This window comes from Bombina bombina, chromosome 2 (genome assembly GCF_027579735.1).
Source record: "Bombina bombina isolate aBomBom1 chromosome 2, aBomBom1.pri, whole genome shotgun sequence".
Lineage (NCBI taxonomy): Eukaryota > Metazoa > Chordata > Amphibia > Anura > Bombinatoridae > Bombina > Bombina bombina.
Genome location: NC_069500.1, coordinates 464,547,446 through 464,561,807, shown reverse-complemented (window position 1 = coordinate 464,561,807; position 14,362 = coordinate 464,547,446). Strand labels below are relative to the sequence as shown.

The 14,362-nt window shown below is 41.5% G+C and overlaps 1 protein-coding gene across 1 annotated transcript in view; it reads left to right on the top strand.

Moving 5' to 3' along the window:
• Window positions 1-14,362, top strand: part of MYO18B (myosin XVIIIB) — a 1,229,288-nt gene that overhangs the window by 339,814 nt on the left and 875,112 nt on the right. The gene's annotated exons all lie outside the window — the stretch shown is intronic.

Sequence of the window (14,362 nt, the reverse complement as noted above, 5' to 3'; positions counted from 1 at the left end):
GGACTCCCCTCTTACCAAAAATGACCTAAAATCCTTGTCATCCAAGTATGATATAAAGAAGCCTTAAAGGAGGTCAGAAGTCTATTCGGCAAGCTGCGCAAAAACATCACACAAGTCAAACAAAGAATGTCCAAGCTTGAAGGTACACAACTGACTTTGTGTGACAAAGTACATCAATCCTCTTAACAACTTCACAACCATGAAGCGACCATCAGCTTTTTATTGGATAAAGTCGAGGACCTCGACAACCGAAACTGAAGAAACAACCTCAGGGTTAGGGGTATACCTGAATCCATCAATCCATCTGCCCTTCAGGGCTGCCTGCAGGACTTGTTTCGATCTATCAAGGGAACACCAACAGCCCCAGAGGTAATTCTGGAAAGAGCTCACCGACCTTTGAGGCCCAAACCCAGTGCAAAAGCACCCCCACGGAATGTCATAGTGCGCTTCTTGAATTTCTTGGACAAGGAAGAAGTGTTGAGAAATGCCAGAGCCAAGTCCCCCATCACACATGCAGGTATCCCTATCCAGATCTTCTCGAATATAAGCCCAGCCACCCTCCAAAAAAGGAGAGACCTCCGTTTAATCACAGACACTCTCTCCGGGCTGCTGAAATCCAATACTGCTGGGGTTTCCCGGTGAGCATTATCACATAAAAAAATGGAAAACCATCTCATACCGCTCATCGAAGGATCTCTTTAAGCTCAATGAGAAGTTGGGCTTGAAAATTGCCCCTCCTGATCTGGAGATTGAAGATGCAAGATCCACTCAGCAGCCTTCCGGAGAAGCCGTCCAAAACAACACTCATACATCGGAATGAGGTATTGTATACACCAATCTAGGCTAAAAAACTGTCACACTTCAATACTCGAGTACTGTCCCGAAGATGCTTTCTCCAAGAGACTATAATGTTTGTATTTCTCTTGTTAAGTGTATCCAGTCCACGGATCATCCATTACTTATGGGATATTAACTCCTCCCCAACAGGAAGTGCAAGAGGATTCACCCAGCAGAGCTGCTATATAGCTCCTCCCCTAACTGCCATTACCAGTCATTCTCTTGCACCCAACGAATAGATAGGATGTGTGAGAGGACTGTGGTGATTATACTTAGTTTCATACCTTCAATCAAAAGTTTGTTATTTTATAATAGCACCGGAGTGTGTTATTCCTTCTCTGGTAGAATTTGAAGAAGAATCTACCTGAGTTTTTCTATGATTTTAGCCGGAGTAGTTAAGATCATATTGCTGTTTCTCGGCCATCTGAGGAGAGGTAAACTTCAGATCAGGGGACAGCGGGCAGATTAATCTGCAAAGAGGTATGTAGCAGCTTATTATTTTCTGACAATGGAATTGATGAGAAAATTCTGCCATACCGATATAATGTAAACTCAGCCTTAAATGCAGTAGCAGCAACTGGTATCAGGCTGTCATGTATGTATATTTTACACTTCAGTATTCTGGGGAATGGCACTTCACTGGAATTATACTGTATGCATAAAACTTTAGCCTAATTTGCAGGGACTAGCAACAGGCTTTTTAATAACACTCAATTTATTAATGTTAAACATTTTTTGCTGGCATGTAAAATCGTTTAATTTTCTGAGGTACTGGGTGAAAAAATGTTTTGGGCACTATTTTTTTCCACTTGGCAGTCGTTTTATTTAATTTATGACAGTTTACTGATCTCTCTCACTGTTATGTGTGAGGGGGAGGGACCTTTTTTGGTGCTTTTGCTACGCATCAAAAAATTCAGTCAGAAGTTTATTGTCTTCCCTGCATGATCCGGTTCATCTCTACAGAACTCAGGGGTCTTCAAAACTTGTTTTGAGGGAGGTAATCACTCACAGCAGAGCTGTGAGATTGTAGTTGACTGTGATAAAAAAAAAAAACGTTTATTTCTGTATTTTTTTTTTTTTTTTTTTCTGCTATCAGGGTTAGTTATCCTTTGCTAATGGGAGCAATCCTTTGCTAAAATTGTGTTTTTTACAAAGATTTGATGCTATAACTTTTCAGTTTATTAATTTTCAACTGTCATAACTTTTTCTGTGCTTCTTATAGGCACAGTACGTTTTCATATTATAGTAAATTACTTGAAAAGTATTTCCAAGTTGCTAGTTTATTTGCTAGTGTGTTAAACATGTCTGATTCAGAGGAAGCTATCTGTGCTATATGTGCTAAAGCCAAAGTGGAGCCCAATAGAAATTTATGTACTAACTGTATTGATGCTACTTTAAATAAAAGTCAATCTGTACAAATTGAACATATTTCACCAAACAACGAGGGGAGAGTTATGCCGACTAACTCGCCTCACGTGTCAGTACCTGCATCTCCCGCTCGGGAGGTGCGTGATATTGTAGCGCCGAGTACATCTGGGCGGCCATTACAAATCACATTACAGGATATGGCTACTGTTATGACTGAAGTTTTGGCTAAATTACCAGAACTAAGAGGTAAGCGTGATCACTCTGGGGTGAGAACAGAGTGCGCTGATAATATTAGGGCCATGTCAGACACTGCGTCACAATTTGCAGAACATGAGGACGGAGAGCTTCATTCTGCGGGTGACGGTTCTGATCCAAACAAACTGGATTCAGATATTTCAAATTTTAAATTTAAGCTGGAAAACCTCCGTGTATTACTAGGGGAGGTGTTAGCGGCTCTGAATGATTGTAACACAGTTGCAATACCAGAGAAAATGTGTAGGTTGGATAAATATTTTGCGGTACCGGCGAGTACTGACGTTTTTCCTATACCTAAGAGACTTACTGAAATTGTTACTAAGGAGTGGGATAGACCCGGTGTGCCGTTCTCACCCCCTCCGATATTTAGAAAGATGTTTCCAATAGACGCCACCACACGGGACTTATGGCAAACGGTCCCTAAGGTGGAGGGAGCAGTTTCTACTTTAGCTAAGCGTACCACTATCCCGGTGGAGGATAGCTGTGCCTTTTCAGATCCAATGGATAAAAAGTTAGAGGGTTACCTTAAGAAAATGTTTGTTCAACAAGGTTTTATATTGCAACCTCTTGCATGCATTGCGCCTGTCACGGCTGCAGCAGCATTTTGGTTTGAGTCTCTGGAAGAGACACTTGAATCAGCTCCATTAGATGAGATTACACACAAGCTTAAAGCCCTTAAGTTAGCTAACTCATTTATTTCAGATGCCGTAGTACATTTAACTAAACTTACGGCTAAGAATTCCGGATTCGCCATTCAGGCACGCAGAGCACTGTGGCTAAAATCCTGGTCAGCTGACGTTACTTCTAAATCTAAATTGCTTAATATACCTTTCAAAGGGCAGACCTTATTCGGGCCCGGGTTGAAAGAAATTATCGCTGACATTACAGGAGGTAAAGGCCATGCCCTGCCTCAAGACAGAGCCAAACCTAAGGCTAGACAGTCTAATTTTCGTTCCTTTCGTAATTTCAAAGCAGGAGCAGCATCAACTTCCTCTGCACCAAAACAGGAAGGAGCTGTTGCTCGCTACAGACAAGGCTGGAGACCTAACCAGTCCTGGAACAAGGGCAAGCAGGCCAGGAAACCTGCTGCTGCCCCTAAGACAGTATGAATCGAGGGCCCCCGATCCGGGAACGGATCTAGTGGGGGGCAGACTTTCTCTCTTCGCCCAGGCTTGGGCAAGAGATGTCCAGGATCCCTGGGCGTTAGAGATCATATCTCAGGGATACCTTCTAGACTTCAAATTCTCTCCCCCAAGAGGGAGATTTCATCTGTCAAGGTTGTCAACAAACCAAATAAAGAAAGAGGCGTTTCTACGCTGCGTACAAGATCTTTTATTAATGGGAGTGATCCATCCGGTTCCGCGGTCGGAACAAGGACAAGGGTTTTACTCAAATCTGTTTGTGGTTCCCAAAAAAGAGGGAACTTTCAGTCCAATCTTGGATTTAAAGATCCTAAACAAATTCCTAAGAGTTCCATCGTTCAAAATGGAAACTATTCGGACAATTTTACCCATGATCCAAAAGGGTCAGTACATGACCACAGTGGATTTAAAGGATGCTTACCTTCACATACCGATTCACAAAGATCATTACCGGTATCTAAGGTTTGCCTTTCTAGACAGGCATTACCAGTTTGTAGCTCTTCCATTCGGATTAGCTACAGCTCCGAGAATCTTCACAAAGGTTCTGGGTGCTCTTCTGGCGGTACTAAGACCGCGAGGAATTGCGGTAGCTCCGTACCTAGACGACATTCTGATACAAGCTTCAAGCTTTCAAACTGCCAAGTCTCATACAGAGTTAGTACTGGCATTTCTAAGGTCGCATGGATGGAAGGTGAACGAAAAGAAGAGTTCTCTCTTTCCACTCACAAGAGTTCCCTTCTTGGGGACTCTTATAGATTCTGTAGAAATGAAGATTTACCTGACAGAAGACAGGTTAACAAAGCTTCAAAATGCATGCCGTGTCCTTCATTCCATTCAACACCCGTCAGTAGCTCAATGCATGGAGGTGATCGGCTTAATGGTAGCAGCAATGGACATAGTACCCTTTGCACGTCTACATCTCAGACCGCTGCAATTGTGCATGCTAAGTCAGTGGAATGGGGATTACTCAGACTTGTCCCCTACTCTGAATCTGGATCAAGAGACCAGAAATTCTCTTCTATGGTGGCTTTCTCGGCCACATCTGTCCAGGGGGATGCCATTCAGCAGGCCGGACTGGACAATTGTAACAACAGACGCCAGCCTACTAGGTTGGGGCGCTGTCTGGAATTCTCTGAAGGCTCAGGGACAATGGAATCAGGAGGAGAGTCTCCTACCAATAAACATTCTGGAATTGAGAGCAGTTCTCAATGCCCTTCTGGCTTGGCCCCAGTTAACAACTCGGGGGTTCATCAGGTTTCAGTCGGACAACATCACGACTGTAGCTTACATCAACCATCAGGGAGGGACAAGAAGCTCCCTAGCAATGATGGAAGTATCAAAGATAATTCGCTGGGCAGAGTCTCACTCTTGCCACCTGTCAGCAATCCACATCCCGGGAGTGGAGAACTGGGAGGCGGATTTCTTAAGTCGTCAGACTTTTCATCCGGGGGAGTGGGAACTTCATCCGGAGGTCTTTGCCCAAATACTTCGACGTTGGGGCAAACCAGAGATAGATCTCATGGCGTCTCGACAGAACGCCAAGCTTCCTCGTTACGGGTCCAGATCCAGGGATCCGGGAGCGGTTCTGATAGATGCTTTGACAGCACCTTGGACCTTCGGGATGGCTTATGTGTTTCCACCCTTCCCGATGCTTCCTCGATTGATTGCCAGAATCAAACAGGAGAGAGCATCAGTGATTCTAATAACGCCTGCATGGCCACGCAGGACTTGGTATGCAGATCTAGTGGACATGTCATCCTGTCCACCTTGGTCGCTACCTCTGAAACAGGACCTTCTGATCCAGGGTCCCTTCAAACATCAAAATCTAATTTCTCTGAAGCTGACTGCTTGGAAATTGAACGCTTGATTTTATCAAAACGTGGTTTTTCTGAGTCAGTTATTGATACCTTAATACAGGCTAGGAAGCCTGTTACCAGAAAGATTTACCATAAGATATGGCGCAAATACTTATATTGGTGCGAATCCAAGAGTTACTCATGGAGTAAGGTTAGGATTCCGAGGATATTGTCTTTTCTACAAGAAGGTTTAGAAAAGGGTTTATCCGCTAGTTCCTTAAAGGGACAGATTTCAGCTCTGTCCATTCTTTTACACAAACGTCTGTCAGAAGTTCCGGACGTTCAAGCTTTTTGTCAGGCTTTAGCTAGGATCAAGCCTGTGTTTAAAACTGTTGCTCCACCATGGAGTTTGAACTTAGTTCTTAATGTTTTACAGGGGGTTCCGTTTGAACCCCTTCATTCCATTGATATCAAGTTGTTATCTTGGAAAGTTCTGTTTTTAATGGCGATTTCCTCGGCTCGAAGAGTCTCTGAGTTATCTGCCTTACATTGTGATTCTCCTTATCTGATTTTTCATTCAGACAAGGTAGTTCTGCGTACTAAACCTGGGTTCCTACCTAAGGTGGTCACTAACAGGAATATCAATCAAGAGATTGTGGTTACATCTTTGTGTCCTAATCCTTCTTCGAAAAAGGAACGTCTGCTACACAATCTAGATGTAGTCCGTGCCCTGAAATTTTATCTACAGGCAACTAAGGATTTTCGACAAACGTCTTCCCTGTTTGTCGTTTATTCTGGTCAGAGGAGAGGTCAAAAAGCTTCGGCTACCTCTCTCTCCTTTTGGCTTTGTAGCATAATACGGTTAGCCTATGAGACTGCTGGACAGCAGCCTCCTGAAAGAATTACAGCACATTCTACTAGAGCTGTGGCTTCCACTTGGGCCTTTAAGAATGAGGCTTCTGTTGAACAGATTTGCAAGGCTGCAACTTGGTCTTCTCTTCATACTTTTTCCAAATTTTACAAATTTGACACTTTTGCTTCTTCGGAGGCTGTTTTTGGGAGAAAGGTTCTTCAGGCAGTGGTTCCTTCCGTATAAAGAGCCTGCCTGTCCCTCCCGTCATCCGTGTACTTTAGCTTTGGTATTGGTATCCCATAAGTAATGGATGATCCGTGGACTGGATACACTTAACAAGAGAAAACATAATTTATGCTTACCTGATAAATTTATTTCTCTTGTAGTGTATCCAGTCCACGGCCCGCCCTGTCACTTTAAGGCAGGTAATTTTTCCATTAAACTACAGTCACCACTGTACCCTATGGTTTTCCTTTCTCTGCATGTTTTCGGTCGAATGACTGGTAATGGCAGTTAGGGGAGGAGCTATATAGCAGCTCTGCTGGGTGAATCCTCTTGCACTTCCTGTTGGGGAGGAGTTAATATCCCATAAGTAATGGATGATCCGTGGACTGGATACACTACAAGAGAAATAAATTTATCAGGTAAGCATAAATTATGTTTTTAACTAAGTTTGAATGTTATGTTATATTTTATACCTTGTACTGGGGCAATATACCTGCACTATACTGATTTACTGGTTGTTTGTGTGGCGTGCATGGGGCAGATCTCTCTTTGCGCCACATGGCCCAATGTCATAACACCAAGTCATGCCCCCAGACTCTTAATGTAACCCATAATATGGGTTCTTCCCTGTAATTAGACTAACACGACATTCATGGGTCTCTGGGTGTCCCTTCCTCCATTACACCGGCCCAACATACAAGCAGAACATAGTTAATGCTACATTTACCGAATAGGGTTTATGCTAATGGGCAACTGATACCTGTTACCAATTCTAACTAGATTCCTCTTCAAGGGGCTTGTTACTTTGCATAAACTCAATGATGACATGCTTGACCCTGCAGGTTTCTAGGGTTCACTTTCTAGTTCCACTGTGATTCCTTTGTTTATTATGCAGTTATTTCCCTATATAAGCTACAGGGAGCCCTTTACCCATAGGGCCCTGAGATACTACACCCGGGACTTAAGATTACACTGTCCACTAGTACGGCTGACCTCAAATGATGTATTTCTTCCCAAAAAAGGTTATTCTATGTAGGTTGTTGCCTCCTGTTTATTAATTAGATCTTACCCAAGGGACTTGTTGCACTACATTAGGGTTAACGTGTTTGATTTACAGGACCTCAGAGTTCACTCCTCTGTTCTACAGTTAATTTAATGTTTATCCGCAATTATTATTTTTCACAAGTTATAATGTGCCCGTCCTCTGAAGGACTTGTTGTATTTCACTTGGGATAACATGTTTGCTGTTGCAGGGCATCTGTAAATTTTTTCACTTTGTCCCACATGACTTTGTGTTTCACACAGACAGACTTACTTTCCTGTGCTGTACCATAGATCAGCCACTAGTAACCTCTCATGTACATGACTGAAACACTCAGTTGCTTAGTGCCCAATTATGTTTCTACACTCTCCCAAGTGACCGGGAGTCCAACTCAGAATGTTCAATTCCCCTTTCCAGTCAAACCCTCACTGACCCCGAAGGGAGGAGGAGCTCTCTCCTCCTTTTATTACTTACTACTCTACTCTTACTTATGCTTACCCTCTTTTATTCTTTATATACCAAAATATAACTCCATTGTTTACACAGCCCCACAATCTTCTAAACACAACTTCAGTTACTCTATCCCCTTTTCTTCCACTTTTTACAACCCCTCCCCCCCTCCTTTTTTTTCTTTTCTCCCTACCGGCCTTCCATCTCCCACTACCATGTCCTACAAAACGCTTACATTTGTAACCATAAATACCAAAGACTTAAATAGTCCATCTAAGCGCAACATAATCATGAAAGATCTCCTCAGAATGGGGGGAGACATTGTTCTTATCCAAGAATCACATTTTAAAAGGGGACACAAGCCAAAATGGCACTACAAAGATTACCACTTGCATTTTTTGCCTCGGGCCCGAGTAAAAGAAATGGAGTGGGGGTGCTTTTCAAGCACTCCATCTCCTTCCAAGTATTACATATAGATAAGGACTTAGAAGGTAGATTTCCTATCCTGAGCTGAATAAAAAAAGGGGAGACAAGAGGGGAGACAAGAGGGGCGCCTCATGTGTATATCGGTATGCTAAACCACAAAATATAAGATATAAAGCCAAGTGGGTACTCACATTTGGCCCAAGTACACTTATGTACTGGAAGTGCAGGCTAGTAACTTCAGGTGTACCAGCTTACCCTCTCCAGGCTAGGCTAGGCAATGCAGGGGGATCCTGCTAAGCTCAAAGGTTAATGGTGAGTCAGTAGCAGGGATTGTAACTGCTATAGAAGAAGGTAAACCAAAGCTTGTATAAAACAAGTTAGTTTATTAAAAAAATATATTAAAAAACATTGACAAGCAATGGTTTAAAATGCAACGTGTTTCTCAGCCCTAGCATGGGCCTGATGAAACAGCCCATGCTAGGGCTGAGAAATGCGTTGCATTTTAAAACATTGCTTGTTTTTAATATGTTTTTTTAATAAACTAACTTGTTTTATACAAGCTTTGGTTTACCTTCTTCTATAGCAGTTACAATCGCTGCTACTGACTCACCATTAACCTTTGAACTTAGCAGGATCCCCCTGCATTGACCAACCTACGCCTGGAGAGGGTTAGCTAGTACACCCCAAGTTACTAGCCTGCACCTACCAGTACATAAGTGTACTTGGGCCAAATGTGAGTACCCACTTGGCTTTATATGTTATCTTTTGTGGTTTAGCATACCGATATACACATAAGGTGCCCCTCTTGTCTCCCCTTTTTTATTCAGCTCAGAATAATTCTGTGAGGAGGAGAGCAGCCTATTCCTTGCACCTAAAGGGTTAGCCGATATACCCCAAGTTACCAGCCTGCACCTACTAGTACATAAGTGTACTTGAGCTAAATGTCAGTACCAACTTGGCTATTTTTATATCAACTGTTTTGGCATATTGATATACACATGAGGAGCCCCTCTTGTCTCTTGCTATTTTTTAGATTTTCTATCCTGCAAGGTCTACTATTTGGGTGACCTGTTACATGAGAACACTGTCAAATCACATACTAGACAACAAAAAAGGCTCACTTATCATAGGTGGGGACTTTAATACCCCTTTAGACCCTAATCTAGACACTTCAGGAGGAACATCTAATGTGCCAAAGAGACACTTAAAACCATCAACACTATCCTCAGAAACTTGGCGACGCACGATGTATGGCGCTTAATTAATCCAACCAAAAAAGATTACACCTTTTTCTTGCATCCCCACCACATCTATTTGCGAATAGATAATTTTTTTGTTGACCCCACAATTTTATCCACGATCAAATCAGCCGCAATCTTGCCTATCACCTGGTCGGACCACGCTCCAGTTGTCTGCACTTTGGAGTGGCCTGAGACTCCCCTTATCCCATTTCAGTGGTGACTGGATGATCATCTTCTAGATGACGCTCTGGTCAAGTTAGATTTAAAAAAAGCCATCACAGAATTATTTCGATTCAATATTGTGAAAGATACCTCAGACTCAATTGTTTGGGAGGCACACAAGTGCATCATCAGAGGCCTGTTAATTAAACATAAAGCCAGACTAAATGAACTACACAAAGAAAAGTACAACAACCTTCTTATGATTCTCTCGAAAGCAGAACAATTACACAAACTTCACCCTAGTGATACTGACCTCACAGACTCAGTGACACAAGCTCGCACTAACCTGAGAGACTTCCTACAATTAGATCATCAAAAACAGGCTCTGGCCCTTTAAAGTTTTACTACACACACGAGAATAAGTCTGGCCGACTATTGGCTAGGGCTCAGCGCCGCAAATGCCTAAAATCCTACATTCACTCACTGAACGACAGACTAGGTAACCCCAAGTCAGATAGTGAAGCTTTCGCAGAGATCTTCAGAACATACTACGAATCCCTCTACAACCTTAAACAAACAGTCGACATTGTCAACTCTGCTGGGCTGAACTGGGTCTATGTCAACCTCCCCGACCCACATAGTTATACCTCCAACCTAAAATTACCCCGCCTTGATCCCATTGACTCCGCAACACTAGACAACCCCATAACACCTGAGGAACCCGCACGTGCTATTAAAAATACTCCCTCTGGGAAAAGCCCTGGCCTAGATGGTTTTGGGATTAAATATTATAAGATTTTTGCTACGCAATTGATTCCCAACCTTACACAATTATTCAATACAATATAATAAGCTGGGGGTTCTCCAAACACATGTTATAGGCCTATATTACAGTCCTTCCCAAGCCTGGGAAACCACCTACAAAACCCGAAAATTTCAGACCCATCTCACTACTGAATATTGATGTTAAGCTGTACGCCAAGATTTTCGAATTTTAACCAAATTAGTAGTTCCAGACCAAGTGGGCTTCATCCTGGGCAGAGAGGTGAAAGACAATACCCTTAGAATATTTCAACATTTCCTATGCCCGCATCAACCACATTCCCATGATACTTGTGTCCACAGATGCAGAGAAGGCTTACAACAAATGAACATCAGTGATAACTTTGTATCCAAAATTTTTGCCCTATACTCTAATCCCACTGCCAAGGTGCGGGTCAACGATATCCTATCTGAACCATTTATCATCACAAATGGAATGAGGCAGGGCTGTCCCCTATTCTTTTTGCTCTCTGAATCGAGGCGCTTGCCCAAAGAATTAGACTTAACCCCCAGATCTCTGGCATAAAAATTAACGACACTTAACACAAATTAGCCCTATACGCCGATGACATCCTACTCTCCCTTACAAGCCCAACACAATCACTATCGGCCCTTTTAGACGAATTCAAGGAATATGGCATGTACTCAAATTTTCATTTCAATGTTTCCAAATCAGAAATTTTAAATGTTACCCTACCCCAAGAAAGCTTAACTAATCTAAGATCCTACAGTTCTCTAATTATTCAACCCTTCAAAATAAAATACCTAGGTGTATTCTTAACTGCAGACCTCTAGGATTTGTGTCAGGCCAACTATAAACCCTTAAAAGACAATATAACTAATGACTTATCTGGCTGGAGTAACAAACAGATCTCCTGGATAGGCAGAACGCAGGTTGTCAAAATGAACATACTCCCACGAATCCTTTATTTACTCCAGACCCTACCTATCCCCTTACCTAGACACTATATGACCGGTCTCCAAAACATCCTAGGACAATACATATGGCAGAGGGTGAAACTCTGTATCCCTAGGACCACTGTGTACCTTCCCAGGCTTTGAGGAGGATTGGGAGTTCCTAACATCGAGCTCTACAGACAAGCTACAATCTTATAATACCTGGTAGAATGGTGCCACAATTCTTTAGACAAAGAATGGGTTCAACTTGATAGATCGATACTACAGTTAGACAATATGGGCACCTTGGCGTGGACCCCTCCAAGATCGAAACCTATGAATATTACCCATTATCTCCTATGGTCTACATTCTTTGCAGTATGGGACAAGATCCTCAAAACATCCACACAAGTGTCCGCCTTACACGCCCCCATGACACCTTATAGATTCAACCCAGAAATATTTCCTTATGCTCTTACCCAGTTACAAAATTCCTCACCACACATTAGGACACTTATTGTGAAAAACATCCTAAAAGGGTATAAACTCCTACCAAAGGAAGATCTCACCGAGATGGACAGGGTACACATCTTTTTGGCTCATTTACACACTCCTGGCTTACTACATACAAACGCATAAACATAGGAACGATTTTTCCCGCCCCCTCACGGCATTCGAAAACTTGTGCGTACAGTAATCACAACCTAGACATGTCATCTCAAAAATTTACACCATTCTTTTAACTAATGGAGGTACGACCAACCCGTCATTTACACATAGATGGGCTACAGACTTCAACAGACAAATTGACCCCCAGGATTGGGATAGGGCCTTCAAGCAAATGTCTAGCATTATGGAGATGAACTACAAACTAATGGCTAGGTGGTACTTAACCCCTGCTAGAATATGCCACATCTACGGGAGGGGGGGCGGAAGGTGTTGGCAGGGATGTGGGGAGGAGGCTGATCTAACACACATATGGTGGTCATGCGAGAACTTTGGTTCTCTGTGGCCTGATGTGATTTCTGAAATAAATGAAAAACTTAAGTTACAAATTCCAAATGACTCGTGCATCCTCATTTTTCTTGATCTGCCCAGGATACAGAGTAATCCTAAAATGTCTCTACTATACCTCATGTTAAATAGTGCTAAAACTCTTATCCCACGGAAATGGAAATCCAGGGCCGTCCCCACATTGGCAGAATGGAGGAGTCAGGTTTTCTCACTATTACAGATTGAAAGATATTAATACATGAGAAACGGGAAATTAGATATTCATGAATCAATGCTAGAGCTATGGAACCCCCTACAACCTTATAAAATCTGCCAGCTACTGTTATCGCCTCCCTCGCCTTTCCTTCCTCGCGATGTGTATTTTATCCCCTTTTTTTTCTTTCCCCCTCTCCACCTGCCCATCTCCTTCTCTACTCAGACTTACCACAAAATAAACTTACACGCAACTTTTGATATTTGTTGATGAAACTTTATCGCTGTTTAATGTCCCCTGTTAGGTCTTCCTTTGCGATATTTGTTATTACAACTTCATCTTTATGTCAGGAAAATAAATAAAACTGAGCACTACTTATATTCATGGGAATAATGAATGGACTTTCTACTGCTCTCATTCAGGGAACTGCATATCTTAATGTACAAGATTTAACCCATTAAAATTGTTTTCATTGAAAGTATGTAACCATCTGATATCCATGTCTTCTCAATGAAACTTGTTGTGTATATCTTTTTATAATGCTCAATAAAAACCTTTTAAATATAAAAGAATAATGTTGGTGTTAATCCCACTAAAAAGAGGTTATGCGATCTAAAGGAAAATGCAGGTACAATCACTCCGCACTTAGGCACTATAAGATTCAATGGTTTAAGAGTCGATCCGTTTGCACCTAATGCCAGTGGCAAAGAGATCAAAAGGAATTTCTTTCCTCTTTTTGAAAAAGAATGGACACCTGGCAACCCTACTAATATGTTGTCCCATATTTATTAAAATACTTTTTTTTTTTTGCTTCATATGGTGCTATGAGGATTTTCGTAAATGGATACAGAATAAAATAGCTAAAAATGTGGAAATTGATACCTGTATAGAGACTTTTTTTTTTTAAAACTGTGTACAAAACAACAAAGAACAACTTCAGTTCACATTTTAGTAAAGCTTGTACTTTCTGTTACATGTGCACTGCTTTTTTTTTGTTTTGTTTTGTTCTGTAGATCAGCTTGTTTGTGGAACATAGTGACACCGTGTCCCTTGGTGGAAAAATGTAAAGTGATTCTCAATATATAAGAGGACAGGAATTTTTTTATCTAAATAACCTTTGGCATATATACTTTTTTGGGATAATCATACATGTTATCAATTACATTTTATATGTCTGTGCTGTAAGGATATTTATGCACCAATATTCAGTTGTGTAAAAACTGTGTGTAGCAGAGTAGCAGATTTTTAGATATTTTTTTCTGAAAGACATTTTTTTCCCAACAGTTTCTATAATAGATAATAGAAAGCTCTGATAATTTTGTACTCATCAGAATGCTGCCTTATAAGTACAATTTTTTATTTTTCAAATTCTATACTCTTTGATTTGAACAACCAAATATGCTAAAACATTTTATATACATGTTTGGTTTTCAATTCTATCAACATGGGGCAATTTGAAGGGGATTAGTTAAAGGGTCAATAAAGGGATATGAAACTCATTTTTTTCTTTTATGATTCAGATAGAGAATACAATTTTAATCAACTTTCCAATTTAGTTCTATTATATAAATTGCTTCATTCTCTTGGTATCCTTTGTTGAAGAAACATCAATGCACATGGGTGAGCCAATAACATGAGG